Below are 24,256 nucleotides of genomic sequence, written 5' to 3'. Positions count from 1 at the left end.
TCATTCTGTGAATACCTACAGATTGGCCGTTTTTTAGAGTAAAATGCGCAGGAAAAGAGGGAAAGCCGACGTTGCACAGCCTACTTATTGACCCTTTCCAGTTTGCAATGTTTTCCAAATAACTCTTCCACCGGAGAAAAGACGACGATTTTTCAGGGGAAATCACTGATAGCCACTGTAACAACAACATAGGCGTTTACTGCGAGAGTGATCCACCCCTCTTTCCTTCTAAAACTCTGTGTTATCTCTGGGCACGTTAGAAACAAGTCAATTGGTTCGTAGGTGACTTTTTTGTGGGAATTTCCTTTGGAAAAGTAAAGCGATGGCTACATCAACTCAGGCTGGGAAAGTGTGTTTGAGCCATTCTACTTCCTCCCACATCCGTATATTCATGCCACTTCCCACTCCACCCCACCACATCACTGCCCTGACCAGACCTCTGATCCCCCATGGGGGTGCAAGAGGCCTCTTGCCATCCTAGGCCGACTCTAATGGGCACCTCTTTGATCCCTCATTCAGCAATGTCCCAAAGCTTCCTGACATTCCTGGTACAACCTGTGTTCTTCCCCGGATGGAAGATGAAGAGGGGATCAATTTACGGGGTAAACAGGTAATTGGTTGTCCCTGAAGCACACACCTCTTTCTCTGTACCTCGAAGAAGCAGGTTAACTGGAATGAGCTGGTGTATGGGACAAGCTCAGCCCTGGGCCCTGGCCATCAGAAGCCTTTGATGAGGCTTACGTGTTGCCTTCTTACGCCTTCTAGAAAGCCTTCACTGTGGCACCCACAACTGGAGCTCTTTATTGCTGGCCACCACTCCATCAGCACCAACAGGCATTCAAAGAAAACCCTGTGCAGAGAATCTCAACCTCTTTGGATTTTAATTTCTTTACCACTGAAGTGGGGATTGTAACGTATGACTTCAGAGACTCTTCTGTGTCAAGGAGCCTAGACACGAAATCATTTTATTTTTCTCTTTTTTCTTTCCCCTCAGGAGGACGATGGTCGTGTCCACTTCTCCGATGTCTTCTGACCGCCTGCCTGAGCCCTGCCTCTCCTCACATTGGGTAGCGACACACACACACAAGGAGCGTGTGCGCGATCCGTAGTCTTCAACATACACATCACCATTTAATCTCTTCTCTGAAAGCATCAGACACGACTTTATTGGGCAGTTAAAGGAACACAAGCCTGCTAGATCAAAGCAGCCAACTGGTCACCCAGCCTTCCCAAAGGGAGGCTGTAGTTCATTACAGCCCGTCGGTTAACCACATCCACCTCCCTCGTATATCAACCTGCCCAGGAAACAGATTTAGCAGTCCTGGGCCTTGCAGCGAAGATCTTTCCAGGTAACCCACTGGATTAAAAAGCAGACCATGTCTTGAGAGATGACTAGGGCTGTGAAAATCAGAGGTTCCTCCAATCTGGAACAGCCAGCCCCCAGGTGCCCCCATAGAGTCTCATGTGGACATGCAGGCTCTGCTGACAATACTCTTTCATTTTTTGTTGTGTATTTTATTTTATTCATTGTTGACAGCATTACAGATGTCCCCCACTGGCCCCCACCTTTGTCCCTCTCCACCCCGCCCCCGCCCCACCCCAGGCCTTCACCGCACTATTGACAATGCTTTTTCTTTAAACAGATGGGTTGTTCCTTCCCAGACATTTCTGGACTAAGACCCAAACGTTCACTTTCTTTGCAAGTGTCTTTGTTGTCTGTGCTGTTTGCGTGCGTCTCCGTTCTGGCCCGGAGCACGTCGTCCTGCAGTTCTCATACTCGGTAACACCCGGCTTCCTGTTCTGCAGGTTGCAGGCAGGAAACTGGAAAATGGGCCACAGGAAACCTGGCCTCCTACATCTGCCCCACTTTGTAATTGCAGCTCTGGTTTCATTTTGCCTGTGTGTCACCTCTGCTTTAACCCTCACCGCGACGGCCAGACCCTGCTCTCTGAAAGAACACCACTTACTGCCCAAGAAATCTCCCGAGGCGGGGTTCCTCCCCAGAATGATTAGCCCTATGAATTCTACGGGGGGGGGGGGGGGTAGATATACTGTGCAAGTCTAAGTATTTTGTAATTCTAAGTATTTTTATTCTAAAAAAAAAAAAATACTAAGCAAATGCTCCTAACAGTAGTCATTTGGACCAAAAGAATATGGAACTAGAAAAGTGACTCATTCGATGGGATACAGCTACCAATACGTCCCCAGTGAAAACTCATGACTTTCATAATACTGTACACAGCAGAAGTTATTTCAGATAACTATGGTGACTACTGGTCCAAGGCTACCTGGTGACTTCTAACTTGTGAGGCTTTGATACGTAACAGATGAATATGAGGTAGAGTCATAACTCATCACACTCTCTCTCATCATCACACTGTGTCACATTAGGCTGAACTGTGTGAAACTGTTGTTTTATGTAGACAACCTACAGCATGTAATCACAACAGAGAAGATACATATACACATGTATACACACACGCAATCACATCCCCAGGGCATTATCTTCTTCCTGTGTTTGGTCCACGGCTGGACCTTTATGAGAATCTGAAATTCTCTAGGGGAAAAAAAAAAAAAAGATATATTCATACAAAATATACACAATTTCAGCAGGGTTTATAAAACCCTCAAGGTGATTTATAAATTTCAAACAAAGAGCCCTGCACGAAGGGAGATGCTAGCTGCATTATCCCCCAGCAATTCTGAGATGCCACGGAATTCTCAAAATGAAGGCTCACACCAAAAAATTTTTTTTAAATGCATTGCTTCTTCCAATAGCTTTTCTTTTTAAATGCTACCATTTGGCGAACATTCACTATGTACCAGGCATTGTGCTGAGTGCCTTCGATATGCCATTGAAATGAATACTCCGTGGGGAAGTGGTGACCGAAGGCGAAGTGAGAGGCTCCTGGCCACAGGAGTGAATGGGCAGAGCCTCCTATCTCCTGTCCAGGCTCCGCCGTCCAGATTCTTAATCACCACGCGCATTCCCTCTGGCAGAGGCTTCGTTCTCATGCGCACACCTCATGCTGCTGAGAGAAGAGTCTCATTTTAACCTCCAGGGCACTATCGCATTCCCACTCAGATCAGGAAATTTCCCCATTTATTTCTGGCTTTGCCTCATGGGTGACTCCAATTGTCCCAATTGGTTGTTTTAAGAAACAGACTTTGAACCCATCCCATCATTTTGTTTTTAATTTTCCTTTTAAAAAGATCTGTAGCCCAGCTGGTGTAGCTCAGTGGTTGAGCATCACAACCTATGAACCAGGAGGTCAGTCAGGGTTCAATTCTGGTCAGGGCACATGCCTGGGTTGCGGGCTCAATCCCCAGTAGGGGGCATGCAGGAGGCAGCCGATCAATGATACTCTCTCATCACTGATGCTTCCATCTCTCTCCCTCTCCCTTCCTCTCCGAGATCAATAAAAACATATTAGAAATACATAAAAAAATAAAAAGGTCTGTACTAGTATATGGGTTTAGGTGGGCTCTCGATTCCAAAGATGGGGATGTGAGAAGCTGTTCATTCTGTGACTTAGCTCCTCCACGGGAGGAAGGACATACCTCCTCCCCCCACTCCCCGCCCCACCACCCCCAACACAGTGTGTACACAGGACAGAGAAACAAGATGATGAAAGTCAGAAGTGACTAGCCTGGCCCCAGGGAGGGGCCCAGAGCCTGAGCCCATTTCACAGGATGAAGACATGAATTAGGAGAAAGACTTCCCATGTGGCAGGGACAGGCTGGGGACCGCAGTGACACTACTCGACAGTTCCTAGTGTGCACCCAGCACTTAGCAGGGCTCCGAATGTCCCCTTTGAAAGCAAACACCTTTGGCCTTGGCCAGTGCGGCTAGGTAGTTAGAGGGTCTCAGGTTCAAGAAGAGTCATCAATGACTCTTCTATTGTGTTGAAATCCAAGGGTCTCAGGTTCAATTCCTGGTCAAGGGCACATACCTGAGTTGCAGGTTTGATTTCTGGCCCTGGTCAGGACGAATGTGGGAGGCAATCAATCAACGTGTCTCACATCAAAGTCTCTCTCTCTCTCTCTCTCTCTCTCTCTCTCTCTTCCCCCCTCCCTTCCACTCTCTCTAAAAACCAATGAAAAAAAATATCCTTGGGTGAGAATGAACAAAAATAAATTTAAAAATAAAAATAAATAAAAACAAACACCTCTGGGGAATCCCTGTTTCAGATTCTAAGAAAGAAATACCTGGGATTTCATGGAGGATCTTGATACCACCCCCCCTACCGAGCCCCACCACACACACACACACACACACACACACACACACACACACACACACAGTTTTGCATTCAGTAAAATGCACTTAAAATCTTGCTAACTGTCCTGAAATTGAGCTCCATATGAGCTGCTTCCTAATTTCCAGTGGGTATTCCCCCACCGCCTACTCCCCTTGATCCTTGTATTTCATAGGCCTTTGAATGGAAAATCTTTTACCTCCATTTTTTTACTATTCATATTAATAAAATGTGGTCCTGTGCCCAAGGAAAGGGGGTCATACACAGACATCCTCATCTTGTCCAGAGCTTTACCAGAGGTGGGCGATCTCAGGCAGGGACCCCAGTTTCTCTCTAACTTCTTTCTCTGTAAAACAGGGAGATGGCCAACTGCCCCCACCCCCATACCTAAGTCTTATCAAACTAAAAGACTTTTCATGATTACAAGTATTTTGAAAGTAAAAATCTAAGTTATCTTCTAACCAATATCTGTGCAAATGATCTCTAAAGTAAGAAGGGGGAAATGCCTCCAACGTCAATAAAGCCTTAACAGATACATGTTTAAAATCGGATTCATCTTCACATCAGAAAATGTGTATTTGCTTGGGGACTTGGTGAGGATAATTTTACGAAAATCGAAATTAAAGGAAACCTGCCCTACCACTTCCACTAGAATGAAATCCTCCTCCCTGGTGATGAACGTGCAAGCTGTTCTGTGCTGAAAACAAGTTGGTGAAAGCCAAAAGCGTATGCCCTGTGCAGCAAGAACACTTTTGCATGATACAACATGATGGTGGTTTTTCCACATCCAGGAACGGAGCCGCTTCCTGCCAGAGCATCCTCCAGACTCTCCTATTGTGTTGGAACTGTAAAATCTTTCTAAATCAGGACTTCCTCCCATTATGCTTCAGAGCGTCTTTCTGGGAAGGGGAGATCCGAGGCAAAAGGTAGGAATTCCTGCAGCACCACCCAGTGGAAACATTAGAAGGAAAAAAAAAAAAAAGGCCAGATAAAATATGTTTAAGAGAAGAAAAGAAAATTCAGGTCCTACCTCTTCTCATTAAACATCTGGACACTGCTCTTTGTCCATCAATAGCAACCCGCAACACGCCTGCTTCACAATGGCCATTCCTTCATCGCCACCCGCACAGACCACAGCCATCCCTCTCACACGGGTGTAGGCACCCTGGGCTGACACCATGGCCGGGCAGGAGTAAGTCCCGGGTAGGTCAGGGGTGGCCGGGACACCATCCCTTCCTCTCAGAAGGACCCCCAAGGGACCCTGGGGACCCGGAAATGTGCAGCGCTGTGCTTGCATCCCCCTCCTGCTGCAGCGCCACTACATTTCCGGACAGAAAGGTGACATCTGTGCACCCTCCCCTTTCCCTGGCCCGGCTGCACCTGGACTGGCCCCCGCCAACATCTGCACCTTCCTCCCCCCATGGCCCCTATCTCCAGTCCCCCGCCCCAAACTCCCTCCAATGGGAGCCCTGTTTCTGCTCCCCTGTCCTACCAAAGCCACCCAGGCTCCACAGCGCCCCCAGAGGTCCATGCAGTTGTTCTCGTCTTCATTTACTGCCATCAGATCATGTCTCATCCCCAGCGCCTGCTTCTCAGGCATGCCTGGCACAGCAAGCTACTGAACGGGAACCCCTGACCCTCTCCCTCCAGCTCTCCTTCCCAGAAAGGCCTGCCGAGGGGGGAGGAGCCATGGTCTTCCCAGAGAAACTGTGAACTCTCTGGTCTTCTCTACTGAACTTAAGATGATAAAGTACCATTCCTTCCATCATTTCTGGATGGTTAAGTCATGAAAGAAAACTGTCCCCAACATCAGCATTCCTGGGAAAGTTATCTTTCCCTCTTCTCTGGAATAAATCCACTGAAACTATTCTAGATGTATTTTTATGTGTTTTTATTATTATTATTATTGATTTGAGAGAGGAAGGGAGAGGGAGACATAGAAGCATCAATGAGAGAGAAACATATATTGGTTGCCTCCTGCACACCCCCTACTGGGGACTGAGCCTGCAACCCGGACATGTGCCCTGACTAGGAATCGAACTGGTGACCTCTGGGTTCATGGGCCAACTCTCAACCCCTGAGCCACACCGGCTGGATTTAGATGTCTTTTTAAAATAGTATATACCAGATAGCTGATCTTGACACTGTTTAGACATATATGATGTTTTAAAACTTTACAACATAGCATACTTGAACTGCTAATCTACAAATGGCTAACAGTATTTAAACCTTTTTTCCCCCTTTTCCTGAAATTTAACATGTGCCATCATGTGCTCGTTGGGGGCAATGTGAAGACGTGGCTAGATAATACTGACATCAGCTAACCTTCGGGTCCTGCTCTACACACCTCTCCTGCGGAAGCAGTGATGGGTTTCTGGTTTATGACATCTCCGTTAGCGATTTTACAGAAGCACAAACAGCTACCTTACAGGTGTGGTCACCTAAGCAAGACCCGGACACTTGCAGGCTTCTAGATTTTGCGGTCACATTAGCCTCGCTGCTTTTCTTCGGGGTTCTTCTCAGCAAAACTCTCGTACAGTTTAGGACATGGAAATTCTAGGCATAAACATGTATACATAAATCTGGTATGGTAATATATTCACTTTGGAAGGATCTATAAAAAGACAGTGACTCTGCAGCCTTCAAAACATCATCACCTGCTCATGTGGTGGACATCTGTGGGTCCTGAAGGTAGGAACTATCCCTCCTATCGCCTTTACTCTCTCCGTATGCCTATATTTCTCTTACATCTCTGTACATGGATATCAAGTCTAGATACACAGGACAATGCCAAATGCAGAGTTTCTTCTAAATTTAAACAATCTCTAACAAAGTCCTCTTTCACATGACACAAAAATATAAGGGCATTAAGGGGAAATGCCAAGCAAAAGCCATTTCACTTTTTAACTGCATGTCTCTTTAACATCAAGCCTGATGTACAAGCAAACTCCGCCCACTGGAACACAGGAAAAAATATCCTTATGTCCCTGTTGAGTTCAGTTACTCCTAAGAAAACTGTGGCAAAAAGAGGCAGTGTGTGATTTCAAAAGGAAATGACCTTCTCCCAATGCCTTATCCTTAAAGCCTAATTTTTAAAAATTGATCCCCAAACTGCATTGGATAAATGAAGAAAATAACAAAACTGTCATCAAGTGGAAGACCGATGGTCCGTCCACTCGTGTCACGCAGAGAATGGCTGTTGGTGGCATTCACATCAAACATCAGATTCATAGCCCGAAGTGTGCTCGTGGCCCTCAATTCCCAGGCAGGAACCTGCCACCCGCTCACCTGGCTGGTCCTTTTAGAAATGTCACATACAACTTGTCCCCCCACCTACTCTTCCAATAACTGTACAACGTAATTATATTAGCAGGACAAGAGCCAGCTCCTGCTATCAATGATCCTTTGCCCCCTTTCTAAAGAAAAACTCCCCTTTCTATATTTTCATCATTTGGGTGCATGGATGATCTTCTACGTCAAGGTCCTCAAGTTTCTACTTTCCTACAAATTAGTAGTTCTTAATATTTAGGTTAAAAAAAAAAAAAGCAAAAGATGTGGCGAAGCCTGGAGGAGGGTGCTGTTCTTGTGGTTCAGCTCTGATTTGAATCAAAACAGGACCATCCTCACATCTGAGAGCTCGGAGCTTTCGAAAGACCCAGTCCACGTGGGTCATTTTGTGTGGCTCAAGGCATCTAACAGCATCCACTTTTGTAATGAAAGTAATTCACTTTCAGAAATCGTTAATACGCTTCAAAATTACTCAACTTATCTGCGTGTCGTACATGCAGAATAGAGAAGAGGGCTAAAAACGGCTAAACCACTGAACTAGGCACAAAGAACTCTGAGTGGCTGACTGAGCACTGCTTCCGTTTTTTGTCTCAACTATCAAAGATGAAGCCTGCCCATCACAGGCACCACTGCCCTCCGCTACACTCCCAGCACGGATGTTGATGACATAGCTCTGCCTGGCGCTTAATCAGTCCCAATCCTGACCCAGAATGGTACTTGGAGAATTTGTTCTAAAAGGAAGGAAAGAAAGAAAGGAAGGGAGGGAGGGAGGGAGGGAGGGAGGGAGGGAGGGAGGGAAGGAAGGAAGGAAGGAAGGAAGGAAGGAAGGAAGGAAGGAAGGAAGGAAGGAAGGAAGGAGGAAGGAAGGAAGAAGGAAGAAAGGAAGAAAGGAAGAAAGAAAGGAAGGAAAAGAAAAAAGAAAAGAAAAGAAAAGAAAAGAAAAGAAAAGAAAAGAAAAGAAAAGAAAAGAAAAGAAAAAAAGCAGAGCCCTGGTGAGGTGGCTCAGCTGGTTGGAGCATTGTCCTGTATACCAAAAGGCTGCGGGTTCAATTCCCAGTCAGGTCACATACATAGATTGCAGGTCAGGATGAGGCAACCCATCAATGTTTCTCTCTCTCTCTCTCCCACTTCCTCTCTCTCTAAAATCAGTAAGAAAACATATCCTTAGGAGAGAGAGAAAAAAAAAAAGCAATGTTCTACCATCTAACAGCCTCTGATCTAAATGATCACTGTCTGGTGCTTGGAGAACAGGTGAGGACCTTAGCAGACATCACTTCCCTACCAACACTCACGAACTCTAGATTCCAGAGGATTTCCCATTGCAAGGCCATACAAGATTGAAGGGCTGCATCTGCGGGTGGTCTTCCAAATAACACTGCAGGGTCCCTGTCCCTTCTTCTAAGTTCTTAATAGGCCTTGCTGAACTGATCAGGAATCTCAGCTTTCTCTTCCCCTGAAAATTATGGAAATACACCCATGTTCTCTCCTGAGTTCTTACAGTGAAGCAATGATTCGTTGGGGTAATGTTTAACAAACATTCCTTTATGATTCTATCCTCTGCACAGAGCTAGGGCTCAAACCCTATAAGAGGGGCTCTGCAAAGAGGCGTAATAACCGAGATCACACAGTCCCACTCTTAAGACATCACTCTTGTCTGTCTGTCTGTCTGTCTGTCTGTCTGTCTCTCTCTCTTCTTCCCTCTCCCTCTCCCAGTGCTTTTCTCTTTCATTTTCAAGTGTACAAAAATGAGGGCTTGTATATTAGGCTCTAAGGGCACACCTTCCAAACTCCAATAAGGAAATCAGGAGAAGTTAGATTTCCAGTTCACTGAGTAGTCACAGAGAAGTGTTCTTCGTAACTATCAGTGCTGGGAAACTGCTCTAACATCCGCAGCCCTTCTCTTGCCCAATGAGCACACGATCCTTTCCGGGCCAGTGTCATCGTTCCGAGGACTGTGAGAACTTACAGGTACAGACAGGGTGCGGGACACCTGCAGTTACCCGGAAGCACATCCCGGGATCAAGTCCAGGGCTTGTTTTGTTGTTGTTTTAATCTCTCTCTGCTGACAATTAAGTGCAGGGAGAAAACTCTCCTTAGTCACACATTCTGGTAAACCAAGCTTTGATGATCAATGAACAGCTCCTTGGCAAAACCGGGCTGAAATGAACAGATCCTGCCCCCGCCCCTTTCCCCCAAAAAATTTAGGTAGTCATTCATCTTTTCATCATCTCCCAGACAGAGTCTTTTTTTATTTTAAAACTCAATCAGAAATGTCATTCATAAGTTACAAAAAGTTACAGACAGAAAGACAAAAGCTACCCACACAGGTGTTAGTATAAACAAAGAACTTATAAGGTGGACACTGGGTGGGGCAAAAGTTAAGTTTACAGTTGTGAGTGCTCAAGACACACTTTACCCTTGCATTATTATTTATGAATTACTGTATTATTTTCCATACAAACCACTGTCAACCTACTTTTACCCCACGCTGTATTATGGAATTCAGCCCAAGGGAACTATGAAAACTTGATCAATTAAAGTCTTGATAAAGGTTTAATGATGGTTGCTACAGAATGATTCAGGAGATTCTTTCATGCTATACTCTCCTATGAATTATTTACCTGTGAACCAACCATTCTTTGTGTAACACTGATATCAACAACAGGGCTAATGTTGTCCTCTCCGATATTTAACAAACTAACCTGACTTCTGTACATCTACTGTTCTTGAAAGTCTGGACAAAACTTCTGGAAAATAAGGTATTACCTATAGAGGATCTTCTTGGTTGTCTTTATGGGTTAACCAAAAGATACGCCTGTTATTAATCCAACTAATTTACTGTCTAGGAAAGAGCTGGATTTATGCATGTCGACAAAGTGCTTTGTCAAATTCAACGGCAAAGTGGGGACGGGGGGGGGGGAGGAATTGGCTATTCTGGCAAGTTTTTTCCCCTTCAGATTGTTTTTAATTCAATGAGTGCCAGGTTTTGGACAAAGTGCTGGGGTAAATACAAGAATGAGAAAAACAGATGCAGGCCCAGAGGGAGCTTACAGACCGATGTGCGTGACAGATATGGAACACATCATGACACCTACGTGTACAGGTATCCCTCCCTGTCTGAACTGAACGGATTCAAGCGTTTGGACAGTGAACTTGGATAACGAGGGATATGATATTTGGTTCATGAATAATGGGGGACCACCAGCCCTATTTCCAGAATCCCTATCTGAAACTGTTCTGTACCTGTGTTTGGATAGTACTATTAAGAACTTACAGAGGGAGATTATGGGTCATGAAGACACATACGAATAGACCTATGGTAAGGGTTTGGAAGACCAGGGACAGCTGACCAGGGGAGATCTAGTCTGGGGGGCCAGCAAAGGCTTCCTCCAGGAAGAGATGGGTGAGCTGATGACTACAAATTGACTGGGCAAAGCAAAGTGAGAAAAATTGATTGGGGGAGGGGGGGGCCGCACAGAAGGGAATTCCTAGGATAGAGAACAGCACTGGGAAAGGCCCAGGGCCAAAGGGTACGTTACATATTGGGGGAACTGAGGAAGGGCCAGTGTGGCTGGCCCCAATCACAGCTGGTAGCTCACACTAAGGAGTTGGGTCTTTATCCTTGCTGAAGCCACTGGGAGGTTTTAAGTGGAGGAGTGCCAAGGTCAGGTGTGTGTTAAAAGGATTGCTCCAGTTTATGGGTGGAGAAGGGAATCGGAGGGGGCGAGAGGGAATGGGGGGCCCATCAGACACTGCCATCCAGGATGGAGATCATTTTCAAAGACTCTGGGAAGGAAGGAGCAGGGACTTAACCTGGTGATAAAAACTTTCCCTGGGCCTACGCAGCACCCAACCCAGAGTCAGTAACTGGTGCTCCCCAGAATCAGGCAATTGTGGTGCTTGTCACACCCTCAAAAAAAGGAGGAGAGGTAGGCACAACAGCTGATACTGACCCTCACACAGGTGTTCCTTATTCAATAGGGGGCCAAAATGGGATTGAAGGGGAGCATTTTGGGGAACCCATTTTTCCACCCCAAAACAGCAGTTTAAATTGCTGTATACACTGAGTGGCCAGATTATTATGATCTCTGAACGCATAATAATCTGGCCACTGAGTGTGTGTGTGTGTGTGTGTGTGTGTGTATAATACATATGTGTGTGTGTGTGTGTGTGTGTGTGTGTGTGTATAATATATATTAGAGGCCCGGTGCATGAATTTGTGCATGGGTGGGGTCCGGCCAGCCTGGCCAGGGGGAGGGGACATGGGTGGTTGGCCTGCCTGCCTGGTGGTCGAACTCCTAGTCGAGGGGACAATTTGCATATTAGCCTTTTATTATATCGGATATACACTGAGTGGCCAGATTATTATGCGTTCAGAGATCATAATAATCTGGCCACTCAGTGTATGTCTAAAAGTCAGCTGTTTGGGGATGACAGCAAAATTCACATTATACTTTCACAATTCTCAGAAGAATTCAAGTTCTTTACTCCAAAAAGGTAGTACAATCGGACTTTGCCTTGAAAGCCTCTCTGACTCACCTCATCCCCCAGCCAGGGAAACTGAGGTCGAGGAAGATGAAGTGTTATCCTCTCAACCCAATTGGTCCCAGTGTCTGCTTTTCCCTGCAGCATATATACAGGGTGTCCCCAAAAATGTATACACATGTTAACAGCTGATAGCGCAATTGATGTTTCTTCCTTTTCAGATTTGACTCTTTGGAGTTAATAAGTGTGTGCACATTTTTTTTTAGGACACCCTGTATTACTTTTGACTAGCTTAAGTGATATTAAAAAATGTACAAGGGACATTTCATCTCTTATCATATAATAAGGAAAGTCACATAGTCCCATGATTTATTTTTAACCACACAGATGAAATAAAAATACTGCATTATTTTATCAAGATGTTCTGGGATTTAAAAACCTACATGGTAGAATCATGAAATTGCCATAATATAATGAAAAAAACAGCCAGGAATGTTTTGGAGTGATGGAAATATTCTATGTTTGGAGGGAAGGGGTAGGGATTACACAAGTGTATACATTAATGTTTAAAATCGGTGTTTTCATGTGTGTAAACTATACCTCACATTTATTTACCTCAACTTTAAAAAAAAGGCACCAAGGGTCTCAGATTCCTTATTCTATTGCTTGCAATGGAAGACCCCTAATACTAGTGATGGGTTAGGTCTGATGCATACTTACCTGATACTTTCTCTAGAGGTCTCAGAGGAGGCATCAGATAAGTATGCATTATACCCCATCACTCCCATATTTCTGCATGGAAAATTAGGTTCTGGTAGATACAGTAGCTTTAAGAATACTTATGATAATGTGTGCGTTAGAACTTTTTAGAGCATGTGTGTAATAAATAAAATTCACTTTGTCTAATTCAAATTAGATACATTAGCAATAACCAAAACCTTAAATTTCTTTAAAAATATGCAAATAAATCTCACAGCCACATTAAAAATAATCCCATTCAATTCTTACAATAATTCAGTAATTACTTTCCAGAAAATGGAATTAAAAACACATAAAGTAGTCAATGAGCTAACCCCTCCTGGCAGTTCAGACCAAATTCCAATTTACTGAAATGACCAACTCAAAGTTTATTTTTAAAATGCTGACATGTATATAAGTTTCCAGTAATGGATGAAAGGCCATTTTTATTTTGGTGTAGATAGGAGTCATGCGGAGTCAAATATCTGCACGGAATCGTTACTTAAAAGACAAAATCGCCCTAACCGGTTTGGCTCAGTGGCTATAGCATCGGCCTGCGGACTGAAGGGTCCCAGGTTCGAAGGGTCCCAGCTTCGATTTTGGTCAAGGGCATGTACCCTTGGTTGCGGGCTTATTTCTAACTCTCTATCCCTCCCTTCCTCTCTGTAAAAAATCAATAATATATATATATATATATTTTTTTTTTTTTTTTAAAAAAGACAAAATCATCTACCATTTTTGAAGGCCTTTAGGGTTTGTTAACAGGTTGCCCACACACAGGCTGACAACTCAGTTTACCAAGGCTGCATGCAAGGTGCAAAACCAGCGTTTTCATGGCCTCCCTGCCGTGGTTTCCACCCTAAAGCTGGATGATCTCCATTCAAACTGGCCATGGGCAATAGCAACCTTGAGCTGAAAACCCACTTAAAACACCAACTTCAACGTTTGAAAACTCTACTGATATCAAATGAAACAGTGCTACATAAAGAGCTGCCAACCTGTGCAAGAGGCACCTTCTCCCCGCTCCAGCAGTTAGGTAAATTCAAGGTGTATTTTTGGTTTAACCTAGTTTCTTTTTTTCATCACTGAACATTCTATTTTGATGTGTAGTGTCCTGGACTTCCTGTTACTACATCTTGATATTCTCCTGCAAATCATGACTCATTCTTAAATCATAGAGAAACTCAGCAAAATCCCAAATTTCACACCACATATGAATTCAGTCTTTCAAGAGGACAGCATTCTTAGAACATTACTCGGAGCCACAAAGACAAAAACACTGGACAAGTCCATGTCGAAATTATGTCAACCTACTGTTGAATCAACACATTTATCAGATCAATAAATACAAGCTCTATGTGTGGTCACTTTGGTCTTCATACTAGTAATTAAAATGCTGCATGATATGTGAAGTGAAAATGAGTTACAAAACAGAAAGCCTAGTGTGACTGCAATTAAAAAGGTTACATGTGTGCATGTGCGTGTGTATCTGTGTATGTGTACATACGCACATGCATTTATAAAACCAGAAAAATATACACCAAACGTTAACCGTGGGATGATGGGGGATGTTTATATTGTTCTTAGGGATTCTCTAAATCTCCCTACGATAATTCACATTCAGATTTTTATAACAGAAAATAAAAAACTAACCTTTCAAAATTGTGTTATGCTAGTGTGGTCTCAAGTGTATTATAATTCAAACTATGAAGGCAAAGAGGAATTATGGATAACTAGGGCATTAAAAAATAAAAAAATAAACCTCTTGCCTGAAACATACAGAAAAATCTGACACCGGAGTGGGGGCCTTCATTCAAATGACCTGGGCCACTCACGTGTATGTGTAGGTGCAGGCCCTTAAGAAGGGGCAGAAGCCAGCTGCCTGCAGCCAGGGCACAACCAGAGCGGACAGAGAACCGATTTCTTTTAAAGTTTGATGAGGAACCCCAGCCTGGGAAAAATGGACATGGCCAGGTCACTCTCTAGGGCTGCAAAGGAGCAAAGCTATTAATTAGTGAGCAGTAGCTCACCACCAGTGAAAAAAGGCTCCATCCGACCAGGTGACACCCTTGGATTTTTTTTTTTAAGTGTTTGGGTTTATCAATAGGGAATGCTTTGCAACCATATTGGGTTTTGAAGCAGATAGATACATAAATATAACTGGTAGCACAGAACACACAAAACTCAGTATCTGACAGCTAAGAAAGGAATATTTTAAATTTATATGCACTGCCTGGAAGCCCTTTAAAACCAATTTCAGGAAAAGATCCAAGTTCCAAAAACTTATTACAAATATAAATTCCGATATATGACCTCAGAGTTACATTTACTGTACACTAGCACTTTTGAGTGATTAAATTTTTTTAAATAAGAGAGGAGGTCTTTAGTAAATGTTTAGGAAACTTCAAAATTCAAATGAGGCTGGAAAAAATACCACATCACTGCTCTCCCCTATCTGGGCTCTTGCCATTCTGCTCCAAAAAGCATTAGCACCAAGGGAGTGAGGTTCAGAGATGGTCTAACCCAGCTCGCAAAGGTACACCGTCACCTGTCTTCACCTACATGTCGCACTATTGCATGTTACTGACCAAAAAGAGAAAGGGAGAAAAAATTCATGCATACGTGTTATATATGTGGCAGAAAAGGGCAACTGATGAGTTTTAAATGTCCTCTTCACTGAATGAATGCACGTAAAAGAGTTAACATCATCATCATCATCATTAATGGGAACAAGAGTTGTTCAATCTGGGAACTACTGACAATTTGGGCTGGAAAATTTTTTCTTTTTTGGGAGGGTGTGGGGAGGTGTCCTGTACGTTGTTGGATGTGTAGCAGCATCCCTGACCTCTACCCGCTAGATGCCAATAGCACCCCCAGATGGTTATGACAACCAAGATGTCTCCAGATACTCTCTTATGCCCCCTGAGAGGCAAAATTACTCCCAGGTGAGGACTATCTAAATGACTTATTGGAATGAAGACTTCTAATTACCTCCTTTTAATTTCAAAGGAAATGGAGTCTTGAGAGAATATTTACAACCTCTGTCCTTAAGAAATGCTCATCAGAATGCTGTTAGCTTTGCAAAGCTTTTCTTTTCTGTTTATTGCAAGTCCTGTTATCTTACCTACGGCTCTCAATGCAACAATTTAGTGAGCACCTACGCTGTGCCAGGCACAGTGTTAGGGACATCCCGTACTCATGTCCACTGACTCAACCTAGTCCGCCTGGTTAGGCTGTTTTTAGGACATGCTTTGCTACCATAAAAGAAATGCCAACATCTTAGAAACCCTCAAGACAGCAGAACATCCGTGTCAATAAAGGAGCCCTACAGTTCCAATAGGGTTCCTTCAAATTCTTTACCCTTTTTAGTAACTCTACACATCTCCGTCATAAAGGTTTAAAAAAGGGGGGGGGGGGGGGCATAAGGCCCTTGCTATATTTGGCACAGTAATACCATCAGGGGTTTTTGCAGGCAGGATCATTACTGGAAACTCTAAAAACACTTATGGACCATCTTCTTAACTGTCTGACCCCATGTGCCCTCCTAACACAATTTATATTTTATAATGCCCATAAATTGAAACTCATAACTGACCTTTCCCAAATAAATGTGTCACACACACAGAGAGAGAAAGGGAGACAGATCAGAGGGTATTGTGTTTGGCAACAAGGCAATGAGAGGCTCAGAAACCGATTTGAGCTCATTAATAGATGCCTGGAACATGCTTGGTTTCCCATCGCTTCCGCGTCCTCCCCCTCCCCTCTCCACCCCCCCCCCCCCCCAACAAAGACTGAAGCTCAGACGCGAGAGGATGGGTGTGTAGAGCTGCTTAGGCAATAGAAACTTCACACACACAACCGGGAAAGAAAAACCTGTACGTCCGAAATCCAAAGTGACTTCAAAGTTTTCAAAGACACTACCCTGAAAAGGCTGGGCTGGCGGCTGCACCTCGAGGTAAATAAAGCCGTAACTTGTCTCCCTCTCCAGCGCAGGGCTCGCCCGCCCGACGGTGGCTGCACAAAACCCCTCCTGTGCGGAGCAGCGGAAACTCCTAATGAGATTAGTTGGTGTGTGTGCAGACATTACTTAGCAATGACTAAAGGGGCTCTCTCTTCCTGCAGCAGCCAGTGGAAAATTCAGGGAACTTTTTCCCCCTGCAGCAGCAGAATCCCTTTAACCCTCTCCCCAGCCAACTCCAAAAACAACTCAGCCTCCCCCTCACCCCCCTCCCGCCTGGGGTGCTGGGGGGGTGGGGGAGAGTTAAAGACCGGCCAGGGGCTTCCAAACGCGGGAGGGTGGGAGGGGGCAGGCGGGGAAGGGGCGGGGGACCCCTCCAACACTACAAAGGAAACTGTAAAAGGCACAAATACATAAACCTGAGAAGGAGCAAACCACAGTTTCTTTGTGAGCTCCTCTAGTGAGTCATTTTCAAGATGCTGTCTGCTGCCAGTTTCAAAGCGGAAGCGCATGGCAATTAGTCTTGCAGTTTCCAGACAAGCCAGAAACTCTCCCGACACTCGTTTTATTTTTTTTTTTTCCGAAAAAGCCCCTTTTGCAGTTTCTGAAATAACATTTCTTGCTCCCACCCCCACCCGCTGCCTAACTGCAGCTTGTCCTCAGGATGATTCAGTTCAGAAAACATTAAAACCGAGACCTCTTATTTTTCTCTTTGAACTCTGCAAAATTTTTCATTTCCCCCCCCCTCCCCAAAAAGTACAGTAGCATTACAGGCCAACACTCCGTTGGAAGCCGAAGAGCCGCTTCCTAAAGAGCTGGAGGTGCCAAGACCGTCGACTGTCCTGTCCTCCACAGCAGTGTCCAGTAAAGGCTCCGCCGGCTTTTAAAGGTCCGGCTGGGCGTGCGTCTGGGGCGGTGACCCGACGGGGGGTCACCTGCCGAGCGCGAGGACACAGCCTCCAGCTCTGCGTCTTCGCTCCGCACACCCTCCGCCGGCCCTCTCCACTCCTGTCTCCCTTCCAGAATCCGAGCATCAGTGCCACTGCCACCCCAAGGGGCGCCCCAGCTGGCAGGTCAGCGGTGGTCCAGCCTCCAGGCACGCAACCTGCTCCAGTCACCGTCCCTCCTAAAGTCCCCCAACCTCACCGTCCCCTACACCCCCAGCGCGCCCCTGCCCCGGGCTCTCAGCGCAGCCTCAGGGCCGGGTACCGCCAGGGCAGGGTCGCGGCAGCCCCCAGCCCCGCGCGCGGACTGGCACGGAGCTCCCGCTGGGTGGGCGGCGGCACGGGCACCCGTGCATCCCGGCTGCGCCCCCTCCCCACGGCCTCCCCCCCAACCCGGCCCGCAGCTCATCCCGCGGCGCCCACCGCCCAACCCCCACTAAGCCAAAGAAAAGAAAGGGGGAAAAAAAACGCCCCCAACGAAACTTTGCAACTGTCCCAGCAACAGGCAGAAGCCCTGCTACCTACCCAGACGTGGGGGAGCTTTCGAGATCCTTCTTCGGGGGAATTTCTAGGAGGAACCGGGCGAAAGCCCCCGACTTTCCATGCTGACAGGCGTCTGCAGACGGTCTGTTGCTCTTGTAATGAGATCCTGATTTTTCCCCCCCCTTTTTTTTCTTTCTCTCGCTCCTCTTTTTTTTCCCCTCTGGTGTGTGTGAGAGCAGGAAGTTGGAGCAGTCAGGCCGAGCCGGCTCACTTCCTTTACTGCATTATTCCCCAGGCGGTGTGCAGTCTGTGTAAACAGGCTTTTCCGCCCCGCGCCGCGCGCCCCGGCCGCGGCTGTGCGCCGGGGCTGGCCGCCCAGGCCCGCGCATACTCCGCTGCCTCGGCCCCGCGCACTCGTCCGCACCGCGCCGCGCGCCCCCGCGCCCCCGCCCGCCGCGCGCCCCGCTTCCTGCTCGGCCACCCCAGGGGAGGAGCCACCAGACCCTATGAGTCTCCCAGCGGCCGCAGCCCCTCCCCACGGAGGGGCGGGGGTGCAACTCGCCCAGAAACCCAGGGAAGCCGCCCCCGACGCGCTCGGGCGATGACCCACGGTGGAGGCGGAACCGGGGATCCCTCTTCTGCCCCAGGAGTCCCTGCGCTGGGGACTGCGCTGGGCACCGTAGTGGGGTCGAGCCCTGCCCAGTTGGCCTAAGTGGGGAGGCCCGAAGTGGGGAGGCCGCTGAACTTGCTGTTTTCTGTCCGCTGGGATGAAAGAGTTGGGGGAGGGAGTATCGGGAGTGGGGTTCAGGGTTTGGTTGCTCTGGGGAAAAGGCTGCTTTTATCGTGGGAGGGGGCGTGATTGCTTAGGATGAGAAGATGTTGCGTGTGCAGAAAAGGAGACACGGTTTCTGTCTGGGATTTTTTTTTTTTTTTAAGCCAGCGCTCAGAGTAGGGGCCCACATTGGGGAAAAGGATGCGAAGCCATAAACTGGAAGCCAGGATTCTCCTGGAAGAGACCTTTCTGGCCGTTCACTTTGCCCTACCACAGGCCAACCCTTTCCCGCCTGCTATGGAGCTTCGGAGGGAAACGACCGGCGACCACAGGGGGCGAGTGACTGAGGCTTAAGGGGGAGGCTCGGTGGTCTCAAACGGGACCCCACATCACAATATCCTTCAGGGGCGGCCCACCCCACAGGGCTCAGGCCCAGCTCGGACAGGCGAGCTTACCCACGGCCCTGAGGCTGAGAAGAAGGGGGAGGGGGCCTAACTCCCTAACCCCCAGCCCTGTGCTCCAACCCCAACTGCTCACCTTCCAGAGCCCTCCATTTCCAAGCCTCCGCTCCTTGGCAGCTCGGACCAATGGTTCTCAAACTTGAGCGTGCAGCAGCAGCACGTGGGGCAGGGGGCTCGTGAAAACACTGGCTGCCTGGCCTCAACGGCCAGAGTTCCTGATGCAATGGGTCTGGGGACGTTTTCAGCCCCGGCTAATTTAGAATTACCTGGGGAGTGTTTTGAAACCCAAACCAATTAAGTCAGATTCCCTGGGGTCAGGGAGTGAGTCCTTTCAGGACCGCATTTGCAGACTTCCTCCGCTTATGTATTTGTTTGTTTATCTTTGTAATCTTTCAGAGAGAGTGTTTGTTTGCCTACTGTGGGCCTCTAAAGGCCAGGGTTGTATTTTGTATCTAGTCTTATCTAACCGGCCCTTACCCTGCGCTCCTGTCAGAGCACCTGACTCAGAGGACCGGCCAGTTCACATTTGCTTCCTGCTGGTGTGGATGTTCACTGAGAGGTGCGACCAGACCTCAGAGAAGGGCATGGGGTAGGGCAAGGCAGGAGAACAGAGCCCGAGGAGGAGGTATGGGGAAGAGGGCTGTTGATCACCCCCTGATTTTTCACAGCTAATTTTCCACTTTAGGGATTATCGCTTTAATCCCTAGTAGGCTTCTCCTGTCACTCAGCAGAGTTCACTCTGTGTCCCCGTACCATGCAGCTGGCTGTGGACTGGGAGAATGTATTTATTATCCTTATCCGGGAGAAATAAAATCTCATATACACAATTAAGAACACCATGTTGCTTTATTTTTTTTTTAAGTACATGACAACCCCAAACATAAGTATATTTTCAACCAGTGGCTTTCATGCTTTTTATTGTATTTTTTACAATAAATCTTTGTGGAATATTAATATGTAAGACATACAGGGTGTATGTATGTGTTTTTATCAGGCCGTTTAATTGTTCTGAGGAAATGCCTTCTTGTCTAAAGTACTTCTGAAAGAAACACTTATGGGTGGCCTTAGCATTTCCCAGACCAAATGAAGAAAAGTTTTTCTGGTGTTTTAGATCAGCAACTTTCAACCGGTGTGCCATGACACACTGGTGCGCCACGAGAATTTTTAAAACATGCAATATCTGACTATTTAGTCAGGGGCACTGACCTATTTTCCCTTAGGTTGTCCTATACAAACATGGCAATAGCCAACACAATAGCCGCCTGGTATGAATGAATTAAAGTTATACCTATTTTTTGTCAGATTGGCAAAAATACATACTTTTTGGTGAGTCACAGAATTTTGGTAATTAGATTATGTGTGCCAGGAGATGAAAAAGGTTGAAAATCTTTGTTTTAGAATGTGCACACCCATCCTTCATATGAATAAGGAATTCAGAGCTGACTGTTCTTCCTAAAGGCATGGGAATCACTTTTACTTTTAGGTAGCCACAGCTTCTGTCCTTTGCATTCTAAGGGAAAACTGCTACCTTAGCATGGGCTGCTATAATGAATACGATAGAATGGGTGGCTTAAATGAGAGACATTTATTTCTCACCGTTCTGGAGGCTGAAAAGCCCAAGATCAAGGTGCCAGCAAATTGGATTCTTGGTGAGGATCCTCTTCCTGGCTTGTAGATGGCCACATGTCAATAGTCCTCACATGGCCTTTCCTCGGTGTGCACATGTGGGTGAACAGAGAAGAGGTGCACTTAAAAAGGGCACTAATCTCATTATGGGAGCCCCACCCTCATGACCTCATCAAAACCAAATGGCCTCCCCAAGTCCCCACCTCCTAATACCATCACATTGGGGGTTAGGACTTCACCATGAATTTTGGGGAGACACCACATTCAGTCCATAACAACTGCTAATTACTTTTCATGACTTCCTTCCCACTATCAAAAAGCAGTCAAGAGGTGTGGCATTTTCTATTGTATGCTCCACACTCCTCTTCCTGTGGCTTTGTTGTAAAACAGACAGGAGTTGGGAAATCCTAAAGATTTCTTTAGGAGCCCTCTATAGTGGGTGACAGGGCCTAGGGTCACTCATTTCTGCTGGCCAAGCTCTCTCTGCTTTGATAAGAACAGCAGAGATCGTACAGGAGATTGGAGGAGATTGGAGTTAGTATGGTATGTTGGAGGGTGCTTGGGGCAGAGTGGAGGATGGTCAGTCCAATAAACTCCATGGATGAAGAGTGGAGGAGGGCTGGGTCTCCAGAAGAAAATCAAAGTCCTGGTTCCAAAAAAAAGGGGTGTATTAGCTTTTGCTGGGATAATACTATGTCACAAACAATCCACCATTCAGTGGCTTACAACAAGTGGGTCTGGGCTGGCTGGATTCAGGTCTGCTTCATATGTCTTCTCATTCTGGGACCCAGGCTGAAGGAACAGGCTGGACTTGGGGCAGGTAGTTCTCCAGGAGTGAGAACTAGTTCTTTAGTCGCTGATCTAAAACACCAGGCGCCTGATGCCTCTTAAAACCTCTGCTTAGGACAAGCACACATTCACTTTGGCTACAATCTATTGGGGACAGCAAGTCATATGGCCAAGTCTAAAGTCAATGGGACAGGGAAAAGTACAGGGGGAAGAGAGAATTCTGAACAAATAATACAAGAGGAAATGGATGCTGGGTATACAAAAAAACACATCTCAGGTCCCTGATACTTAAACATTCCACAATGTAGAACAGAATGGGATGCTATGAAAGGTTTTTTTTAAAAAAATAAGGATGAATGAGGAAACATGATTAGATAGGGCAGGAGAATAAAACTGAGTTTTAGAATATAAGCAAATTATTCTAGAACACAGAAAAACAAGTAATATATGAAACTAACAACTTGATGGTATTAAATTTATGGATTGATGAGTTTTGGTAGAAATTCAAAAGTGGTGAGCCATCGTGATTTCGAGGACTGCCTCAATATTGAGGGAATATGGGTTAGGGTTAGGAATGGATAGCCAAAGCCTGATGGGAAGGCAGGTGGAAAGTATACATTTGAAAGTGGGAATTTTGGGATCCAGTCCCATACTGACTTGTTCTGGTTATGTGACCTTGACTCAGTCACTCACCCTCTATGAGCCCGAGTGAGCATCAGGTTTTACTGATTTTTACAGTGAATGCCAATTTTACATTAAAACAATATGTTATAGACTAGGATTCAAAAACTTTCATGACCTTCTTTTGAAAGAGTATTTAAAAGAAATTTATAGACTTGCAGTCAAATGCCGGGGGAGCCTGCATTCTCCCTTTTGTGATGGTTGAGGTCTTTCAGTGGGCACATTTGAGAAGTATTAACTTCCCTTTGGCTCTCAGACTGGCCATCCAGGGGCCAGGGTTGACAAACTGCAGCCCACAGGGCGGGCTGCCTGTTTCTATGTGACTTTCAAGTGAAGAATAATTGATTTTTCCTTCTTGAAAAATACAATTGTGGTAAAAAATGTAACATAAAATTTACCATCTTAATCTCTTTACTAGTATATGGTACCATAGCATGTTAAGTATAGTCACAACTTTTTTGGCTTGCAAAACTGAAATTCTATACCCCTTAAACACAACTCCCCATTCACCCTTACAAGCACTATTCTACTTTCTGTTTTTGTGAACTTGACTATTTAGATACCCCATATAAATGGAATCATACATAATCATGAGTTTTGGCTTATTTCACTTAGCATAATGTCCTCAAGGTTGACCCAGGTTGCATCATGTGACAGGATTTCCTTCCTTTTCAGGGTGAATAATCTTCCATTATCTGTATATACCGTAACTTTTTTTAAGCATTGATGACATCTAGGTGGCTTCCACCTCTTGATTATTGTGAACAATAAGAATTTACATTTTTAAATGGTTGAAAACAAATAGAAGGAAAAATAATATTTTGTAACATGTAAAAGATATATGAAATTCAAATTTGTGTTCATAACTAAAGCTTTATAGGCACACAGCACTCTCACACACTAACACTGCTTTTGCACCACAGGGGCATGGCTGAATAGTTCTGTCAGAGACTGTATGGTCTATAAAGCTGAAAATATTTACTTTTTGCCTCTTTACAGACAAAGCATGTAAACTCTCGCATAGGCCATCGGAGACCAATGAGATTCTGTCTTGTTTTCCAGTTTGATTTAAATTGCATTTTCTTTCTTATTCTAAAGAAAGTCCTTGGTGTCTTTAACAAATATCACATCCAGGAACATTATCTTCACAGGAAATCAAGTCATTGTGCTTCACTTCATTCCTCTTGCTTGGTCTTCTGATGAGGTGCAGAATAGCTGGCTTGCATTGTCTCAGTCCCTCAGACAGCCCTTCAGGCCTTTCTCTGGTCTCTGAGCAGACCTGAGCCTTTGTTTCTGATGGTTCCCAGCCCTAGTTTCACATCACAACCACACGTACCAGGACCCACTCGCAAGATTCTGAGGTTGAGCCCAGGAATGGGTATTTCTCCAAAACTCTACCCAGGCAACCTCTCTCCTCATGTAGTCCTCATAAATATCTTACTCATCCTTTAGAGCAGTGGTTCTCAACCTTTCTAATGCCGCGACCCTTTAATACAGTTCCTCATGTTGTGGTGACCCCCGACCATAAACTTATTTTCGTTGCTACTTCATAACTGTAATTTTGCTACTGTTACGAATTGTAATGTAAATATCTGTGTTTTCCGATGGTCTTAGGCTCTACAGCAGTGGTTCTCAACCTGTGTGTTGCGACCATCAGAAAACACAGATATTTACATTACGATTCATAACAGTAGCAAAATTACAGTTATGAAGTAGCAACGAAAATAAGTTTATGGTCGGGGGTCACCACAACATGAGGAACTGTATTAAAG

The 24,256-nt window shown here is 45.6% G+C and overlaps 1 protein-coding gene across 1 annotated transcript in view; it reads right to left on the bottom strand.

The window, feature by feature from the left end:
- ELK3 (ETS transcription factor ELK3) overlaps positions 1-18,571 on the bottom strand; it is a 63,237-nt gene extending 44,666 nt beyond the window's left edge. Inside the window, exon 1 of the mRNA XM_080660350.1 lies at positions 18,198-18,571. The gene's annotated coding sequence lies outside the window, so the exon portion shown is untranslated. The remainder of the gene's footprint in view (positions 1-18,197) is intronic.
- Between the last annotated feature and the right edge of the window lie 5,685 nt (positions 18,572-24,256).

The sequence above is a fragment of the Plecotus auritus genome, assembly GCF_963455305.1.
Source record: "Plecotus auritus genome assembly, chromosome: 3".
In the NCBI taxonomy this organism is placed as follows: Eukaryota; Metazoa; Chordata; class Mammalia; order Chiroptera; family Vespertilionidae; genus Plecotus; species Plecotus auritus.
The sequence above is the reverse complement of the archived record's forward strand: the minus strand, read 5'-3'. Positions and strand labels throughout refer to the sequence as shown.